Source organism: Hibiscus syriacus, unplaced genomic scaffold (genome assembly GCF_006381635.1).
Source record: "Hibiscus syriacus cultivar Baekdansim isolate YM2019G1 unplaced genomic scaffold, ASM638163v2 tig00007043_pilon, whole genome shotgun sequence".
NCBI lineage: Eukaryota > Viridiplantae > Streptophyta > Magnoliopsida > Malvales > Malvaceae > Hibiscus > Hibiscus syriacus.
Window position 1 is genome coordinate 115,066 of NW_024062124.1, and position 21,377 is coordinate 136,442.

The window sequence follows — 21,377 nt, forward strand, 5'->3', positions numbered from 1 at the left end:
ATCATATTCACAAGTTAAATTGATATTTTATATAAAATTTAAGAGTTAAACGAATAATTTATCTTAAATTTAGGGTCACATTAACAATTAACTCTTCTTATTAACGTATCACCTCATCCAACTAACGACACTGAACATCTCACTAATCAAAATATTACTTTTGTAATTTTGATTATTAAAAACGGCGTATAAAATCTAAGTGTTCGTTTCAATAGTTTACCTTAAATTAATTATTGAGTAAAGTATAGGAATAATTTCTTAACAATATGATATTACTTTATAAGGATCATTAATTATTAAAAGTTATAAAATTATCTCTCGACTAAAGAGAATTGTTTTATTGAGTCTCTCAACTAATAAAAGTTACCAAATAGTCACCATACTATTTATTATGTTCCAAACTTGTCATTTTATGTTAAAAAATTAACGGTCATATGAGTTGGATATTAACATGTTGACTGTCATATGATAGTTATTTGAGATTATGATATCATATTTTATCATATCTCAGTGAACATGTTAACATACAATTCAGACTGTCGTAAAATTTTTAATAGAAAATGACAAATTTGGAACATAATGAATAGTCATGTGACCATTTTATAACTTTAAATAGTCAAGAGACTTAACAAAACAGATCCTTATAGTCAAAAAAACCATTCTCTAAACTGACATATACAGGAAAAGGCATGGGCAATGCCGACCGACGCTCCCTTTATGGATGCAACACTGCCTTCCTCGAAGCTAGGGATGGGGGTTGGGTTTGGGTCTGATTTCGGTCAATTCGATCCGACCCAACTTGAAAATTTTATATCCTTTACCCGACTCAATCCGTCTTTTTTAGATAAAATCCGAACTCGATCCAACCCGGTCCGAAATAATAATAAAAATATTATTTGTATTCAATAAAAATAGTGATTTAATTGGAAAAATATATATATATATGAGTATTATTGTAATTATTCTTAAATATATAAGATAAAATTATATTTTCTTCAGATTGCATCGGGTCGGATATTTTTCACCCTAAAACCGAATCTGACCCGAACCTGATTTTTTAAAATACCCGACCCGATCCAATATGTTCGGTCCTACTCCCATCCCGACTCGAAGCAATTACTTCGTTGCTTAGAGTTAACGGTAACAGCTGACTGTGACTCCCACGATTACCCTCCTTGTTATCATCGTCCATTGTCGAACATAATTCCTCGGCAAATTCTGGATTTATTTTTGATCGTATATTTTATGTTTTATATTTATTATACTATAGTACATGAATTAAAAATAAAGATAAATTACTCATTTAGTACTTAAATTATCATTTTTGATCCAATTTAATATATACATTTTTAAATTTTTTTAAAAATCATACTTAACATTTAGTTTTTATTTCATTTTAATATATCGTCGTTAAAAACTTGACTCATTTAGTACCTAAACTATTATTGCTGACTTGTTTTAGTACCTAAACTTCCATTTTTTTTCCAAAACATAACTTTAAATTCTGAACAGGGAACAAAAATAAAACAAAAACTAGAGTTTTTAATAACATAGTATTAATGAAACAAAAATTACATTTTAGACATGATTTTGATTTTTTTTTTGAAAGTTTAGGTACTAAAATTGACTAAAACTAATAGTTTAGGTACTAAATGTGCCATTTACCCTATCTTTTCAAAAGAGATAATAAATTTTTATTTATGTAAAATTTATAAATATTTTTCGAAAAGTTTAGGGTGTGAATTAATTAACATTGACTCCGCCACTTTTTATACATATTAGTGCCCGCATGCATGTATAAACCTCATTAATACCCTCTCAAAGCTCTCATTTCCTTTTCCCTTTTTATGTTGAAAAGAAGAGTTCATAAACTAACAATCAGTTGTCTGGTGGGATGAGACATTAGGTCTTTAAGTAAGGTCCAGGGTTCGAATCTTGATATTTGCAAATGGAGAAAACTAGGCTGGAAGGGTTGGCATCGCCTATGCAGTGACACGCACTGTGACACCAATGCATTGGGAAGATCTGATCAACAACCCCATGAAACAAGATCCTGCGGCTGGGAATTTCATCAACAGGAAGAAGATCCAACGTGCTGAAAAGATGATTAGGACTGCATTTGTTGAGTTGTACACACTACAGCAAAATTGTTCTACAGCGGCGTTTTGAGAGTAAACGCCACTAACTTTAAACATGTAGCAGCGTTTACATAACAAACGCCACAAAATGGTAACTTTAGCGGCATTTTTATAAAAACGCCGCAATAAGGTAATCTATAGTGGCGTTTTATTAACAAACGCCGCAAAAGAGTAATACTTAGCGGCGTTTTTATACAAACGCCGCAATAGAGTAGTACTTTAGCGGCGTTTTTATACAAACGCCGCAATAGAGTATTACTTTAGTGGCGTTTTTATACAAACGCCACAATAGGGTTCATCTGTAGTGGTGGTTTTTCAACAAACGCCGCAATAGAGTAGTACTTTAGTGGCGTTTTTATAAAAACGCCACAATAGGGTTCATCTTTAGTGGCATTTTTTCAACAAACACCGTAATAAAGTAGTACTTTAGCGGCATTTTATACAAAAGCCGCAATAGTTTGGTATGTTTGTGGCGTTTGGGTTAAAAAAACACCGCAAATTTTAACAGTTTATCTCTTCAGCCCGAAAAGGAGATTTAAGCAAAAGCCTACTTTCCCATTCTTTTTTCCCTTGTCGCATATATGTTACCAGAGTGTTTCAGCTCCTTTTTTTTCTTCGATGAGGTAGAAGAAAAGCAACCCCACGGCCACCGTAAATCGGCGCCGATGATGGGGTAACCTCCAAAGTTCTCCCATTTTAACGTAAAAACAACCCCCTAAACCTAGAAGCTCATATGCAACCTTTACATCTAAAGGGGTTTTAAAAAAATTACCTTCAAATCTTGAAGGCTTTGGCTTAGGTCCAAGAGAAACGATGGTGGCTTCGACGAAAGGTATGTCCTTTTTAGGTTTTCTCTCTTATTTTTGGCTAATATTCATTTTCTGGGTTGATGTTCGAAATATGCTCTCTTTTTTATTTTGATGGATGAGTGGTGATGGTCGTTTTGTGTTGATGAATGAAAGTAATGTACTGATTTTGTTGTTGTTTTTCTTTGTTGCTCTCTAAAATCTCCTACCCCGATTTTATTCTATCTTTTTTTGTTCTTTTTTCGTCCCCTTTTTCGTTTCCAGAACCGAATGCCCCTGGTTTTTTGTTCTTTTGCTTGAAGGTTGGTTCGACGAGAATTAAGCATACTTCAACCAGCTCACAGTGCGGTTGCATCGGTCATCCTTGTTTACAAGCTTTCTTGTGATGCTAATGGTTGTGCCGTAGGTATCTCCATTTTTTTCTTGCATTTTTCTGGTTTAGACTCTGTTTTATACACCTTGGTTGCTTACTGAACATTTGGACCATTTTCAGAAAATGGTCATAAATAATGTTGAGATTCTTCAAAATGCAATTTTGACTGAAAGAGACAACGGTGTGTGGATCAATGTACCATGACAGTTTGATTTGGAGAATAATTGCTTTAGGAGCAAATGAACGATGTCTACCTCTTATACTTGTGACATTAGATAGGTTAAGATATCAAGCCATGTTGTTTATTTTATGCTAAATGTTTCAATTTTGTGCAAGTTTTAGTTTGAGTTTAGACTTTTCAATTTTCCTCAATTATCTGATTTAGACTTCTGTTAAGCTCAGTAGTTCAGGTATGTATTGCAACGACTCAAGAGATGTTTACAATTTTCATAATTATAACTTTAGTGCTTTACAATACTTGTATCCGTGGAGATAGTGACAACTGAGATGCAACTCTTAGTTTTATCAAATACAAATTTTCTCAGCTACTATTCATATCAAGCTTTCATGGATTTCGGGTTTCCAGATATATTCATCTCTGGTGAGGTACTCAGAAAATTATCTATGATACTCATGTCACATGCACATTCTTGTACACACACGAACACATTGAAACAAGCATCCTTAAAGCATGTTGGTTTGTATTATGAATGTATATACACATGTATGATGGTTCTGCGTGTTTCATTATGTTGGTATTTAATTAGTGTCTTTTCACCTTAAATCTAGAAATTATGAACAACTTTGATCACCCATTTCACTCTTTATATTATATAATTAAGTGATGCCAAATTTTTACTGTCATTACAATTTGTTTGATTTGTGCAGACATTTGGTTGGACCCTACAAGAAGCTAAATGCACATGGTTACTGATTACTTCACCCATTCAGAGGTGAGTATTTATTTGTTAAGATAACATTGCTTAGACATAACATTAGGAAACTTTGTCGTAAACAGGAAATAAGGAAAAACCATAATTCAAACCTTCATCAAAATTGATGTTTAGTTCTTAATACTCTGTAGAGTGCTCTTTCCCTTCATAACCTTCTATTATTATTATTATTATTATTATTATTTTTTAACAATGTACATAACCTTCTATTAGAACCTTGAATTTTATTGGCAAGCTATAAGCTTACCTTACTCCTATTGCAGTGGATGGTGATTGATGATGTGCTTGGGCCAAACCCTCGACATCTATTTGAGCTTTATATGCTCAAACAAAGCAATTATTACCAAAGTAAGGTGTTTCTTACTATGTTTGTTGTGTTGTTATCTCATTCGTATGCACTATTCCAGTGTGTTGTTGTTGCTGAATCTCATTGTGTCTCAGTTACTTTTAAGCTTTCTCTTGCGGTTGTAACTTAGTCCAAAGCAATTAACTTTTTTTGTTCTTGGAATTCATACTCTTGTTCTTTAATCATTCTATTACTAGATTTTAAACCTAGGATTTACCTTATTTCAAGCGATTTAAGCTGATATAGAAAGAGTTTTTTTACACAATATTACATTTCTACACCATATGTGGCTCTATCTGAGAGTGGCTTATTTTTGCTTTGCATTTTTTACTGTCTTTTGGTGCCATTACATTTGACCAACTCACATTAGGTTTTACAATTACTCCCATTGTATTAGTATTAGACATTCTATTTTACTTTCCCAATCTTGTTCTGAATCAGGAAAAGGCATTATCTTATTCAACCATTAAGGCAGCATATTGGCAGTTAGAGTTAATGGTTTCTGTACTGATTGATTTATTTCCATTTTGCAGATCAGTAGTAGAATGTTGCAGTTGTAGGCTCTATTTGAATCTTTGTTTGATCTTTGTACTGTTGAAAATGTGAGTTGCAAATTTCTTATTTGAACTTGGTATGAGTACCGCTAAGGAATCTATAATTTTAGTTGTTAAAGAAATGTGTTGTTAACTTTTTTAACGTAAGATATAATGGATTTTCATTGGCATTGATGATTTATTTGGATATGAAACTAGAGATTGGGTTTGCATTGCCATGGATGGGGCCTTTTCAAGTGGCATGCCAATTGGAGTAAGACCTCATGAAGCAACATATCTGTGCAAGAAATGACAGGACAATACTAGCGTTGCATCATTGTTTTCCCATATAAGCTGGATTTATCTCTTTGAATTTAAGCGTCTCATTGTGACGAAGAGTAGTGAAGAATGTGTAAGATTAGAAGCAAAATATCTTAGATGTTATTATTGTTTATTATAGTTAATAATGTTGAACTACATTATATTTTACGTTAATGTAAACTTTGATTTATTATTATGGATTTCAATTTCTTGTTATGGATTTTAAGTTTGTTGTTTATGGATGTCAAGTTTATTGGAAAATGCTACAGGTTAAATTTGGGTATTAAAAGAGTAGAAAACAACATTTGACAAATTAGTTTTAATTTGCAAAATCAATTTCTCTTAGCTATAGAGAGGTAATTAGCGGCGTTTGTATCTTAAAACGCCGCTATAGATATGACATTTTGCGGCGTTTGTTCTAAAAAGCGCCGCTATATACCAGATCTTTTGCGGCGTTTGTGGGAAAAATATTCGCTAAATCTCAAGACCTATTGCGGCGTTTTTCCCACAAACGCCGCTAAAAATGCCGCTATATGTAAAAAAAAACGCCGCAAATGTACAGTTTTGTTGTAGTGACAGAGGCCTTAAATTGCTCAAAACTTACAGGTTTCTTCATTTTTCCTTTTTATATATACATATATGTACATGCATGCATACATACTGAGGTTAAAATTATTTTTGGCAGCTCATTAAATATGGTGGCGTTTACAAAGATACTCGAGAAGTTTGACGAGGTAATTTATATTATGAATTTTATATTTAAACATTCGAATTATTCAAAGATTTAGAATTTAGATTCTATAAATTCAAATAAGATTTCGGCCATTAATTTTTGTTGACCCCCTTTTGATCAAGTCCCTTTTGTTTAAGTCCCTAACATGGCTAAAAGACTAAAATCGAACAGGAGTTAACAGCTGAGAGACTAAAATCAAACGGATTGATAATATTAGGGACTAAATCGAATGGGTCGATAACGTTAGGGATCATTCCCTCTTAATTTTTAAATTGGTGACAAAATCGATCAAACCAAAAACATAGGGGACTGTCTGCATAGTTTACTCATATTTTAATTTTTAACCCTACAATGATGTTTTTGTGGTTGAACATGTATCAAACCAACAGACATCGGCTAATTATCTGAAAGTAGTAAGGAGATCCCATCATTATCGAAAATGACAGGAAAAGAGCCATGAAGTTCTTGAGACCACAGCAGCAGAAAGACTCTCACATGGTCACCTTTTTCTCTGGTAATTAATTATTCTTTTTGCTTTTACGAAATATTTATATTCGACTCATATTCAGACACCGATACGAAGAATCCGATCATCCAATAACATGTCATTTTATTTATTGCGAGAGATTCTTTTGCAGGATTGTTTGCAGGTGTTTTTGCATCACTTCTTGGTATATACATAGTGATGGCACACTTGAGTGGTATATTATCACCCACCACTGAAGCAGCTTACATGGAAACTGTCTACCCTGTTTTCAGGTGCTCATTTTACGTGTTATATTATGAAAGACTATTTTATACATGTACAAACTGATAATTTAGCTATAGTATAGGGACCAAAACATGTATTAAACCTCTTTTTATATTTTAATTATTTTGTTTGATATGGTATTTGTGCAGCGTATTTGCGTTGTTAAGCTTGCACTTGTTATTGTATGGGTGCAATTTGTTGACGTGGAAGAACACACGAATAAACTTCATATTTGAGTTTGCCCCAAACTCTGCCCTTAAATATAGGGACGCCTTCCTTATTTGCACCACTTTGATGGCTTCTGTTGTTGGTGCTTTGGTCATCCATCTCCTCCTCGGTGCTGCTGCCTTTCCTCCTACTCATGTCGACACTAATCCTGGAATCCTCCTCCTGGTTGGTTATTCGAATCCGATTTTTTCATTTTTTTCTCTGAATATTCGTGTATGACACATATTCAAACGATAATGGGAAGTGTATGTTAGGATATATGGGTCCGTTTTTGTATCGATTTTCCGATCTTGGACCCAGGTTTTATAACTTTGCTGGTGTGTCCGTTCGAGATCTTCTACCGATCGACTCGATACTGTTTGCTTCGAATAATTCGTAACATCCACTCTACAAGGTAACTTTACACGCCGACCTTTTCACCGTCGATTTCTTCAAATTTGTACAAAGTTCAATATAAGCATTTTCTTGCCGTTTGCAGGGTTTGATAGTGGATTTTTTATGCTTGACAAACTTACTAGTTCAGGTAATTGTTAAAAGGAAGTTTGCATTAAGGGGGAGTGTTAGAAGTCAATGCAACTCCTAAAGAAATATATAAATGTCATTTAGTGTTATATATATATATATTAAGAATAGTCTAGAATAATTTATAAATAGTAGATGTGTAAAATTATCTATAAATAAATCTAGATATTTGTAGTGTTAAATGGTTAATATGTTGACATGTGTCAACAATTCAATTCCACTTGAATCTATAAATAGGGGTGAATTTTACCATTGTAGTAAGAGTGAAAATAGTGTAAAGAATATGAGTTAGATAAAGAAAACTTAGAGGTTGGGAAGAGAAAAAAAGGGGTAGTTGTATAGTATTGTAATTGTATTTTGTGTCAATAAAAATATTTTCGTCTCTTAAGTTTCTCGGTTAAGCCTTGATTCACTTTAAGTTCTTAGTGCACGTATATTAGTTTTATTATATGGTCGGTTCTATCGTTTGATTGCTATATGATCTTGTCTTCTAAGTATTATTGGGTGATATTATAAAAAAACAATCACCCAAAAAAAACATATTGTCACCCATTCCTAAAAATTTACCAAACTAACACCCTTTCATAGGGAGAGCATTCCCTATAAACATATTTAAAAATATATACTTTTTAGAAAATAAAACTATAGGAACCAACACTGTAATTTAATACATATTAATTTTATGAGTTGAAGAGCCTAAAGGTGATAATCTTTATAGGCATCTTGAAGTGTTTAGATTATGTTTTCTTGACAATATGAGATAAAAACTAAAAGGAATGTGTCATCACACATTTTATCCGGGTGGTGACATTTTAGTGGGGTATAATATAGTATATGATTTCAATATGATATAGGTTTAATATTGTTTTTTTTAATATAATATTAGTGTCAGCTTAGTATTAACATGGTTTTACAAATATAATATAGTGTTAGCGTTTTTTTTATAGAATTTCAATATATTAAATATATAGTATTATGTTAGTATCGTTTTTAGTATAATAATAAATATATGCATACTAGTATAAATAGTACAATCTATTTTGAAGGTCATTTTTATTACATGTGTACCCAATACTGTGAATAAATGGAGTACATGATAACTAATAAAAATCCAAATATCATTTTAATAGTCCAAACACATGTGTATGGCCCATTACAAGCCCAATATTATTACAAAATTTTAAAAAAAAACCTAGCCTCTAAGGTGATGTGCGATTATTTTAGGCCCAGTACTCCATGCGAGTAAAATATTTAGGGTATTGGGCCTAGCCAAACTTTATTTAGCAAAATACATAATTTGTTACCGTCCAAACGGAATGAAATATTATTTTTTAATGTTCCACACGAGCCATTATTTTAATGACATTATAATGACTCGTTACGTCGATGTGATATTTTGGAATGCAAAGATTACTAATAGGGGCATTAAGTCATTCCCAACAGTGACATTTTGGAGGCTTATTACCGAGAATGTTATTCCCCCATTCCTTACGTATTAATCTTTTCCCATGGTTTTGGATTAAAATACCCTTAAAATATTTTTTCAAAAATATCCTTCTCCTAACCATTGAATTAAAAAAATTCTACGAAGAGTAAATTACAAATTTATCCTTAAACTATTTTAGATTTACAAAAAAAATCTACAATTAGAATTTTATATAAAGTTCAGTGGTTAAAATAAAATTAAACCCTTTCATTAAACCCATTTACCTTTTAAATTTTATAAAAAAAAATTATATAAATTTTATGAATTTACATTTTATAAAGAAAATATATAAATAAAAAATAATAAAATTATATATTTTCTATGAGCTTTTATAAAAATATTTTCATTTGAATATTTAGAATTCAACTTGTTTAAAAAACAAATATATAACAAGGACAATTTGGTAAAATATAAATTTCAGTAATCTTTTATTCTTTTAATCAAACATTATAATCTTACATTCCTTCTAAACAAACCAAACACAACAATGCAACATTCCAGTAATATGTCCGGTAATGTTACATTCTGGTAATCTTATTCCCGGAGGTAATGCTACATTCTATGAACAAAATGCACACTTAGAGATGTTGTGTTATCCTAAATTTTTGGAATTAATTGTTAATCGGATCCTTTTAATTTCATGCATTTGCAGATATGACACTCATCTTTGTTTCTTTCTGTTGGTCACTACCTATATGTTGATTGTTTCCTTGAATTTTCTGTTGATACAATTCAATCCTCGTTTTTTTAATTATTTAATTGTGGTTGGTAATTTTAGCATTATTCATTTTAGTCACTTGTATTAATATGGATTAGAGCTTTTAGATTTAGGTTCCTTAATTAGAAATTAAATTAGGAGTAAACCTTTTAAGTTTAGATTTTTAAAATTGGCTAGAAACTCACGTTAAATTCATAATTGGACTAAGCAAAAATATTCATTTATTTTTAACATTGAAAAGAGCACTCTTAAAATAACTGGACATTCGATTTTGGTGTTATTAAATAAATAAATATTTTTCCATTAATCACCCAAAAGTTCAATTAAGACTCACTAATAATATATTTTAATAAAATACCCATTTTTATTATTTCCTTCATGAGCAGGTTAGTTGTAATGTTTTAATTAAAACATAAGAAATGGTTCTCCTAACATAATTGGGGAGTCACTTTCTTGTTTAATTAAAACAATCCTTTTAAAATAATATTTTTATAACACCCCAAATCATGGGTCAGTCGTCTGGGTCAACTCGAGGCCCATAAGTAGAGTCCGATATATCTCTTAAACTAGTTTGGACCCATTTAAAGGGTATTGGGCTTAACCCAATTGTTAAAGATAAGCGATGATATTAATGTGGATTGTAAGGAGAGTGACTAAAAGTGTGGTTTATCCATTTCTTAAGTTAAATGATAGAAAACCCTTATTTTAAGTGGATTTCACGTGAATCAAGCTTACATAACACTCCTCTTTTATTCCTTTCTCTCTTCTCTTTCAAAGTGAGTTAAAGGTGAGAGCCTTTAAATCCTTAAACCTAGTTTGAATCAACCAAGGTAAGAACTTTAATATTCATCCCTCAAGCTTCAAATCAAGCCCCTAATCCCAAGTTTTGATCATAGTTTTCAAAAATGGGTTTTAAGGAGGTTTATGGAAATAAAAGGATTCAAGCTTGTTTTAGTAAATTTAAGTTTTTAGAGTGTTCTTAATTTTATTCCAAGTCCTAGAAAAGTTAGTAATTCCTTGTCTTACCTTTATTTAATTAAATAGGTGGGAGAATGTTCAAAAGCAAATGGAAAGAAAAGGTGCCTCTTAGTTGATTTGAGAGAGATTTTAGCAGCAAAAGAAATCAGGTAACACATTCACAACTCATCTATACTAATTGTGGGTCAATAGAAATGTGTACTAGCTAAAGAGTTGAGTTATGAAGCTTAGTGAAACATTTCATGGTAGATTTCATATATGATGTTTTTAGTATGCTCAAAAGTCTTATTTATGACCCTTTATGTTCACATAAAATGTTAATAACAATTGGAAACCTCAAGGTAGCAAAATTGGGGAGTTTGAGTGGCCATTTCAAGCCTAAGTAGGGCATTTTTGAGCAGGGATATCGGTACTGTAAGAGTCAATACCGGTACTATTATTCCATCCATGTAAAATTTCTTAAGTTTGAAGGGAGTATCGATACCCACAAGAGGATTATTGATACTACAGGGTTGGTATCGATACTCATGAGGTGGTATCGATACTGGATCACAAATCAAATTTCTAGAATGCTATTTTGGTATCGATACCCTAGTCAATATCAATACTATAACATGGGAGTATCAATACAGGTATGGGAGTATCGATACTACCCCTTGGTTTCTTAGTATAATTATGCCTTGAGTATCGATACCCAAGGAGTAGTATCGATACTCTAGGGCCAGTACCAATACTGAGATGTTTAGTATCGATACCAACAGACAACTTTTGGGGCTTTAATTACAAGAAATTAAGATGTAATGAGGTTTCCAAAAACTCTATATTTCTCCAAAATAAGACTACATTAGAAACAAAATTAATTAGGGTGACATAAAACTAGCCTTGTTTGAATGCTCGGGAAACGATAAGGACACCCGAGTCACTTTAGCAAAAGATACTATTATCGACGAGTAGAATCAGTGCATATATCCTTAGGTAGTGCGCAAGACACTTTAAACTGACTAACTAGGGCCAAGGCCCAACACTCGCAAGGGGTGGGTTAGTCGAGGGTATTGATCGATGTAGAGTTTCGAGTATCATCCTCGATAGACTAGAGGAGTGTGTGAGCTCTGAGATGCAGAACCCTAAGTCACACCATGATATCTACCATAGAGTAGAGAGTTAGTATACAATTATACTCATTAATGAATTAGACTTGATAGCTTAAGCATTTTATTGATACATATTTAGTATGATTTAGTTGTCAGTGTGGCACTGGGCTAGTTAGATTATCATTTGGAATTTGTTTCCTTACGCAAATTAGTATGTGGAGAGTTCGAAGAGCTTTTGAGTGACTGAGGTCCAGACTAGGTGCAAAGTAGGGTACACCTCAAAATTTATTGAAGGGCATGTATATTTATAGACCATGTTGTAAAGTTAAGTCATAACTTTAATTAAAAAGTTAAGTTATATATTTTGATGTATGTATTTATTTTGGGAGCTCCCTGATATAATATTTCAATTATATTTTATGGATGAATTTTCGTATTCAGATGGTTTTTTAAAATGGCCGTTTTAAATTAAGAAAATGAAAAAAAAATTAGATTACCCACTCTGGTGGTTCCGTGTGACATTTTAATCGGTCGATTGTGTGTCATATTGGTTTAGGGTGTTACATTTACTGGTATCAGAGAGTCAAGTTTAGACGTTCTTAGGACCCACAGGTCAGCGTCAGTAAAGAGTCTATAAGTATACATACCTCTAAGGAGTTAAGATTACTTCTGCATCTGAAATAGTAGTAGTAACTCCTCATTTTCATCTTAATTTGATAAAATTAGATACGGATGAGAGACCAAACCACAATCACGAGGGTAGGCATGAGAGTAGAGCCTCCTTACCCTATGATTCCAGTGATGAGTTTGTCCCAAACTCAGAGTTTGAATAACCTAGTGATGCATAGGTTGATAAGGCAACATTCTTTAAAAAATTTAACCTTTACCTTGAGGCGTACTGTTAGAGCCATCCTCAAGACATATGCTTCCCCACTTGTTCAGTCAGCTCCGATAGCTTCTCATGTAGTAGAACATCAGAAATCCCAGTTGATAGGCTCTGGAGATATCGGACCACCGATTTCTTTGACACATGAGGTGATAACCATGTAGTGGCCAACCAGTGGTTGAGGGAGACCCTTAGGACCCTTCATCAGCTTCACTTGACCCCTGAGGGTAAGTTAGAGTACATCATTTCTCTGTTGAAAGGTGACACTATAGACTGGTGGGAGACCATTGAGATGTCGTTAGAGCCTGAGCGACCCACCTAGGATCGATTTCCGGGCACTGTGGGGGAGTGTTAATCCTTTCCCGAGCGTAATCAACTCCCGAACCCATAATTTCTCAAAATGTAAACCACCGTGTCTTTTAAAGTATTTTATTAAAATTCTTTAAAAGATATTTTTGGGGTTCTCAACCTACCTAACTCGAAAAGTCGATGGTGACTCCAAATCTTTTCCAAACGTTTTTTAATTTTCATTCAACCCATATCACCATATATTATTATCCATCCATTTTTTTAATATGAAAAAGTCGTCGTGACATAGTGTTCCTTAACTTTTTTTATATTATCTCCATATCTAATTAATCCACTTATACACTATTGTTAAATTCCATTAGGTTAATTTATTATTAAGGTTTATATTAATTAAGATTAAATATTTTTGATATGTTAATATATTTAAATATTTTTTTTAATTATGAGAACAAAAAATTTAACACAAATTAAAAATATTTTACATATAAATGTATTATTTATTGAATATGATTAAATAGATTTTTATGTGATCTTAATTGTATGATTATATAACTTATAAAAATATTTATGTTATCATTTTTAAACTAATTTATATTATCAATTTAGTAGTAAAAGCTAATGGTGTTATCATTATATACATAAATTTTGTTCTATGATTTTATTAGTCACTCGTGAGGATAAATTTCTATATAAACCTCACATCTTACATGTTCATTGCACCAAGCAATATTTTTTTCATATTTTTATATAAGATTCAACTTAAATTATAGATATAATTAAATCATATTCAATAAATAATACATTTATACGTCAATGAAATATTTTTAATTTGTGTTATATAAATTTTTTGAACTCATAATTAAAAAATTAGTATTTAAATATATTAACATATACAAAATATCTAATCTTAATTAATAAACCTTAATAATAAATATTAACCTAATAAAATTTAACAATAGTGTAATAAATGAATTCATTATATATAAATATAATATAAAAAAGTTAAGGAATACTCATTTTAGCTTTTATTACATATTGTCAAGAAACATAACCTAAACACTCCAATATGCATGCATAAACTACCACCGTTAGACTTTTCAACTCATGGAACTAATATGTATTAAATTACATTGTTGATCCCTATAGTTTTAATTTTTATTTTTTTAAAATATATATTTTTATTATGCTTTTAGGGAATACTCTCCTTCCCAAACACACTTTTCGACGTGGTAAGAAAACCCTTGGAAGGCGCCCCTTACAATGCATCTTCCCACATGGTGTAAACTCAGCTGGAAAGTGAGCCGCTTGTAACACGCCATTCGTCCACCTCAACAAGGCGCGTTTGATACAACGCGCCTTACCCCTAATTTGTCAAAACGGTGCTAGTTTGGTACATATTCAAAAAAGAGTGTCAAATCGGGTTTTTTTTTTTATTTTTTGGATATATTTGAGTAAAATCGTTGTATTATTGTACACTAAGAATTTATAAGATAAAAAGTTAACCGTCATTGAAAAGATTGATGTAATATTAGTGATATATCATAGATTCTCCATAGTGGGTGAGTTGGAATCGTCTAAATTTCTAATCTAATAGTTCAATCACAAGTCATGCTTGATGAGACAGAACATACATTTTGTATAGTATAGAACATGTTGTAATTTTCGGATGATGTATGCCTAGCATTAAATTGCATTCGCACATAAAGCTTTTTAAAGTGACCGCAAACATATCGTAATTTAGTACCATGAATGTATGACATGCTAGATGTTTATTTCTTTTAACATATTCCAGTGCTAAGATACTTGGAGTCGACATCTTGCAATTTTCTCACTGGAAGCTTCAAAACTCACCAATATTCAACCTGCAAGAACGGACGCTTTCACCGAAGGCTCGTTTATGTTATCTCAATTTTTGCCGTATTATCGGCGTGCCCTGCAAGTAAAATATAAACCTTACAAGTCGTATAATCATGTTTATGTATATTTCATACGGACTCTAATACGTTTGTACTTCTATCATGTTCGTGTTTCTTTTTGTTTTCGATTCGATTTCAAGTGTGCGAGAAGATGGTTCGACGAATCGGATCCAAACCATTTGGATAGCACGGGGAAGTACGTTTCAGCCATGGTGGCTGCCGGTGCTCGGCTAACATATGCGACACAGAGCAATAGCTTGTGGTTCAGTGTACTGCTGGTGACTTCGATTGTGGCCACTGTTTATCAATTATATTAGGATTTTGTTAAGGATTGGGACTTCTTAATCCTAATTCAAGGAACCCTTGGCTTAGAGATGATCTGATTCTAAAGAAGAAGAGCATGTACTTCATTTCCATTGTGAGTTAGGGTGACTTGAATTATGGAGCAAACAAAATTTGAAGCATCATAATGCTTGTAATTTATGTTGTACACAAAATTTTAGAAGATAAAAATATATTATCAATTAAAAATAAAAGATTTAAATTATACGAGAATTTGAAATTTTCAGGGACGATAATCATACCAACCCTTCAATGCATCTAAGGATGTAAATGAACAGAGCATTCGACTAATTGTTTGTGAACTGTTAGTATAACATTCGTTTATATTAGTTTATTAAACTAAACAAATAAGTATGAACATAATTTTTATGTTCATTTAATGAACGAACTGTTGAAAGTCATAGCAGCCCAACAAGTGGAGCGGCTAAATGGTAAAAAATGGCTGAAATTTGTTGATTTTTTGTATGGAAAAATTACAAACTTTAGTCACTAAACTTTAGGGTATTTACAAGATTAGTCCTTAAGCTTCAACTATATAACCTAACCCATTTAGCTTCAAAATCATCCTAAAGCATTCTAGCTTTCTTCCAATACTAGAGAGAATTTAGAGAGTTTCTTGAGAGTTGTTTTCTCCTTTTTATCAAGAGAGAATTATCATTGTTTTTTCCTTGGTAGATCGAGAGAAGTTGTAATTCCTATTTTCTCATAGTGAAATTCTTCTACCGTTGCCTGTGGTTTTTACCCTATATTATTTAGGGGTTTTTCATGTAAATTTTGTGTCTCTTTTATCTTCATTTTTATTTTCTCAAATTATCAGTTACGATTTTGCTCTATCCGATAGCCGTCTTCCGCAACAATTGGTATCCGAGCCAGATTAGAGTGTGTAATATATGCTTATTGTCTTTGTGGTTACCACCAAAAGGTGGATCCTCCAACATAAGAAAGTAAGAAGTTATTACCCATTCTTTGAAGGTTCTAGAGAACTATTCACGATATTGAAATAGTGGGAGCTATCCGTAAAAGAAGCTATGGCAACGGAATTTGATATTGAAAAATTCAATGGGAGAAATTTCTCATTGTGGAAATTGAAGATGAAGGCCATCATGAGGAAAGACAGTTGTCTAGCAGCTATCAGTGAAAGACCGGTGGATTTCACAGATGACAACAAATAGATCGAAATGGACGGGAATGCTATGGCAAAATTTCATCTAGCATTAGTAGATGAAGTATTGTCAAGCATCGAGGAGAAGAAGATAGCTAAGGAGATATGGGATCATCTCACCAAATTGTACGAGGCCACATCGCTGCATAATAAAATTTTCCTTAAGAGGAAATTGTACACTCTCCGGATGCCAGAATCTACTTCAGTGACGGAGCACTTAAACACGTTGAACACTTTATTTTCCCAGCTTACATCCTTAAGATGTATAATAGGAGAACAAGAACGTGTTGAACTTCTACTTCAAAGTCTACATGATTCGTATGATCAACTCATCATCAACTTGACAAATAGTAATGTCACCACTCTAGTCTTCGATGACGTTGCAGCTGCTGTTCTCCAAGAAGAAAATCGACGCAAGAACAAAGAAGATAGACAAGTAAATCTGCAACAAGCAGAAGCGTTGACAACGATGAGAGGGAGATCAACAAAACGTAGCCAAAGCAGCAGTCACAAACATGGTAGATCGAAGTCGAGGAGCAAGAAGAATTTAAAGTGCTACAACTGTAGAAAGAAGGGTCACTTGAAGAAGGATTGTTGGAGTCTAAATAAAAACTCCAATCCACAAGGCAATACCGCAAACACTTCAGATGATGGAGATGCTCTATGCTGTGAAGCGTCAACCATCGTAGAAGGTAGAAAAAGATTTGCAGATATATGGCTCATTGATTCGGGAGCAACATATCACATGACCTCAAGAAGAGAATGGTTCCATCATTATGAACCTATCTCAGGAGGATCTGTGTATAGTTGCAATGATCATGCCTTAGAGATCGTTGGCTTGGGAACCATCAAATTGAAGATGTATGATGGAACAATTAAAGTTGTTCGAGATGTGTGGCACGTGAAAGGCCTAAAGAAAATTTTATTATCCTACGGATTGTTGGATAATAATGCAAGCAAGATTGAAACACGGAAAGGAATCATGAAGGTGTTCCGTGGAGCGCTTGTGGTGCTGAAAGGCGAAAAGATAGCAGCAAACTTATACATACTGAAGGGGGAGACTTTGCTAGAAGCAGAAGCCTCTGTTGCCTCATGTAGTTCAGATTCTGCAATGCTATGGCATCAAAAACTTGGACACATGTCAGAACAAGGAATGAAAGTCCTTGTGGAGCAAAAGCTACTTCCGAGCTTAACAAATGTATCACTTACTTTGTGTGAGCATTGCATAACAAATAAGCAGCACCAATTGAAATTCAACACATCAAATTCCAGAGGCAAAAATGTTCTAGAATTGGTTCACTCTGACGTATGGCAAGCACCAATTACATCCCTAGGCGGAGCAAAGTACTTTGTCTCATTTATTGATGACTACTCCAGGAAATGTTGGGTGTACCCTATTAAGAAGAAGTCAGATGTGTTTTCAACTTTCAAAAACTTCAAGGCGCGGGTGGAACTTGATTCTGGAAATAAGATCAAGTGTTTCAGAACAGATAATGGAGGAGAATACACAAGCGAAGAATTTGTTGACTTTTGCAGGAAAGAAGGCATCAAAAGACAGTTCACAGTGGCGAACACTCCTCAACAAAATGGAGTGGCAGAGCGGATGAACAGAACTTTGTTAGAAAGAACAAGAGCAATATTGAGGGATGTGGGCCTAGAAAAATCATTCTGGGCAGAAGCAGCCAATACCGCCTGTTATTTGGTGAATCGAGCTCTATCAACTACAATAGAGCTGAAGACACCAATGGAGATGTGGACTGGTAAACCAGCTGATTATTCAAACCTCCATGTATTTGGAAGTGTTGTGTACGTGATGTACAACTCCCAAGAAATTTCAAAGTTGGATCCAAAATCCAGGAAATGCAAATTCTTAGGGTATGTTGATGGTGTAAAGGGGTATCGCTTGTGTGATCCCACTGCCCGCAAATTGATCATCAACAAGGATGTTATCTTTGTAGAAGATAAACTAAAAAGAAAAGAAGACGATGACAGCACTGAAAAGTCAGAGACTACACAGATACATGTGGAAAAGGAGGTTGAACAAGGAGATTCTTCTGAAGTAGAACCAGCACATGATGAACAAGAACCAGAGAGTTCTGAAGCTCCAACAACTCGTCAATCAGATCGTGTGAGAAGACGTCCCAATTGGCACTCAGATTATGTTATAGAAGGTAATATTGCATACTACCTTTTAACAGAGGACAGTGAGCCATCAACATACCATGAGGCAATAAACAACTCAGATGCTTTATTATGGATGATGGCGATGCAAGAAGAAATTGAAGCCCTTCATAAAAATAATACATGGGACCTTGTGCCACTACCACAATGAAGGAAGTCAATTGGTAACAAATGGGTCTTCAAAATCAAGCGAAATGGTGACGATCAAGTTGAGAGGTATCGTGCAAGACTGGTGGTCAAAGGATATGATCGAATAGAACGTATTGATTTCAATGAAATATTTTCTCCTGTGGTTCGACTAACAACAGTTCGAGTAGTTTTGGCAATGTGTGCTACATTGAACTTACATCTAGAGCAGCTAGATGTTAAAACAGCTTTTCTTCATGGAAATATTGAAGAAGAGATTTACATGCTATAGCCTGAAGGTTTTGAAGAAAAAGAAAAGAATAACTTGGTTTGTAGGTTGAACAAATCTCTGTACGGTTTAAATTAGGCGCCAAGATGTTGGTATAAGAGATTTGATTCATTCATTATGTGCCTTGGATACAACATACTTAATGCAGACCCTTGTGCTTATTTCAAGAGGTCTGGTGATAACGATTTTGTTATATTGTTGTTGTATGTGGATGACATGTTGGTTATAAGACCCAACAACGATCATATTGAAGAATTGAAGACACAACTGGCTAGGGAATTTGAAATGAAGGACTTGGGATCAGCAAATAAGATTCTAGGGATGCAAATTCACCGAGACAGAAGTAATAGGAAGATTTAGCTTTCACAAAAGAATTACTTGAAGAAGATCTTCTCACGATTCAACATGCAAGATTGTAAGCCAATTTCTACCCCTATTCCTATTAAGTTCAAATTATCCTCCAGTATGAGTCCTAGCAGTGAAGAAGGGAGGATGAAGATGTCTCGAGTACCGTATGCATCGGCAGTGGGAAGTTTAATATTCGCTATGATATGCACAAGACCAGACATTACACAAGCAGAGGGAGTGGTTAGTCGGTACATGGCGAATCCAGACAAAGAGTATTGGAATATAATAAAGAGGGTTTTGAGATACATCAAAGGGACCTCAAATGTTGCATTATGTTACGGAGGATTAAATTTACTTATCAATGGGTATGTTGATTCTGACTATGCATGGGATTTGAATAAAAGCAAATCTACTACATGATATGTGTTCAAAATTACTGGTGGAGCTGTAAACTGGGTTTCAAAATTGCAGTCAGTTGTGCCTACATCCACAACAGAGGCAGAATATGTAGCAGCTACACAGGCCAGTAAAGAAGCAATTTGGTTGAAGATGCTATTGGAGGAGCTTGGACACAATCAAGAGTATGTCTCTCTGTTTTGTGACAGTCAAAGCGCCTTGCATCTAGCAAGGAATCCAACATTTCATTCAAGGACAAAGCACATACGAGTTCATTATCATTTCATTCGTGAAAAGGTGGAAGAAGGGACGGTAGATATGCAGAAGATCCATACCAAAGACATCATAGCAGATTTCATGACGAAGGCGATCAGTGCTGATAAATTTACTTGGTGTCGATCCTCTTGTGGCCTATCAGAGACGTAAGCAACATGAAGATACGAGGTAGAAAGAATGGTGTGAAGATATGATTGTTGCAATCAAATCTTCAAGTGGGAGATTGTTGAAAGTCATAGCAGCCCAACAAGTAGGGCGGCTAAATGGTCAAAAATGGTTGAAATTTGTTGATTTTTTGTATGAAAAAATTACAAACTTTAGTCACTAAACTTTAGGGTATTTACAAGATTAGTCCTTAAGCTTCAACTATAAATACCTTAACCTATTTAGCTTCAAAACCATCCTAAAGCATTCTAGCTTTCTTTCAATACTAGAGAGAATTTAGAGAGTTTCTTGAGAGTTGTTTTCTCCTTTTTATCAAGAGAGAATTATCATGGTTTTCTCTTTGGTAGATCGAGAGAAGTTGTAATTCCTATTTTCTCATAGTGAAATTCTTCTACCATTGCCCATGGTTTTTACCCTATATTATTTAGGGTTTTCCACGTAAATTTTTTGTCTCTTTTATCTTCATTTTTATTTTATCAAATTATCAGTTGCGATTTTGCTCTATCCGATAGCCGTCTTCCGCAACACGAACGAACACGAACAAATGTGTGTTTTGTTCGTTTATATTCATAAAAAGCTCTTTATAAGTTCGTTTACTCGTTTTTCTTTTGTATTTTGTATTTTTTTTACATTTTAAATATGAGAGAAGGTAGAAATTAAATTGTACAAATAGTAAACCTAAGGAAATTAAGGACTAATGATATGATTTCATCATTTTTCTTTAGATTGCAAATAAAAAAGATAAAAAGAGAATTTTAGTTACCAAACATTAAATCATCGTTGGATGAACATGTTCACGAACACTAAAGAAATATGTTCGGGAATACTAAATAAATGAATATAAACACCTTAAAAAATAAATAAATGAACATAATATTGAAAATTTAAACGAACAAAACCCAAGATAAACACCTTAAAAATAAACAAACGAACTTAAACACAATTTTATTCGTTCAAACCCGTTTCATTTACACACTTAAATCCATCATCGAATAAAATTATGT

The 21,377-nt window shown here is 33.3% G+C and overlaps 1 pseudogene; it reads left to right on the forward strand.

Moving 5' to 3' along the window:
- Window positions 1-689: 689 nt before the first annotated feature.
- LOC120201172 lies at window positions 690-15,515 on the forward strand (annotated as a pseudogene).
- The last annotated feature ends 5,862 nt before the right edge of the window (window positions 15,516-21,377 follow it).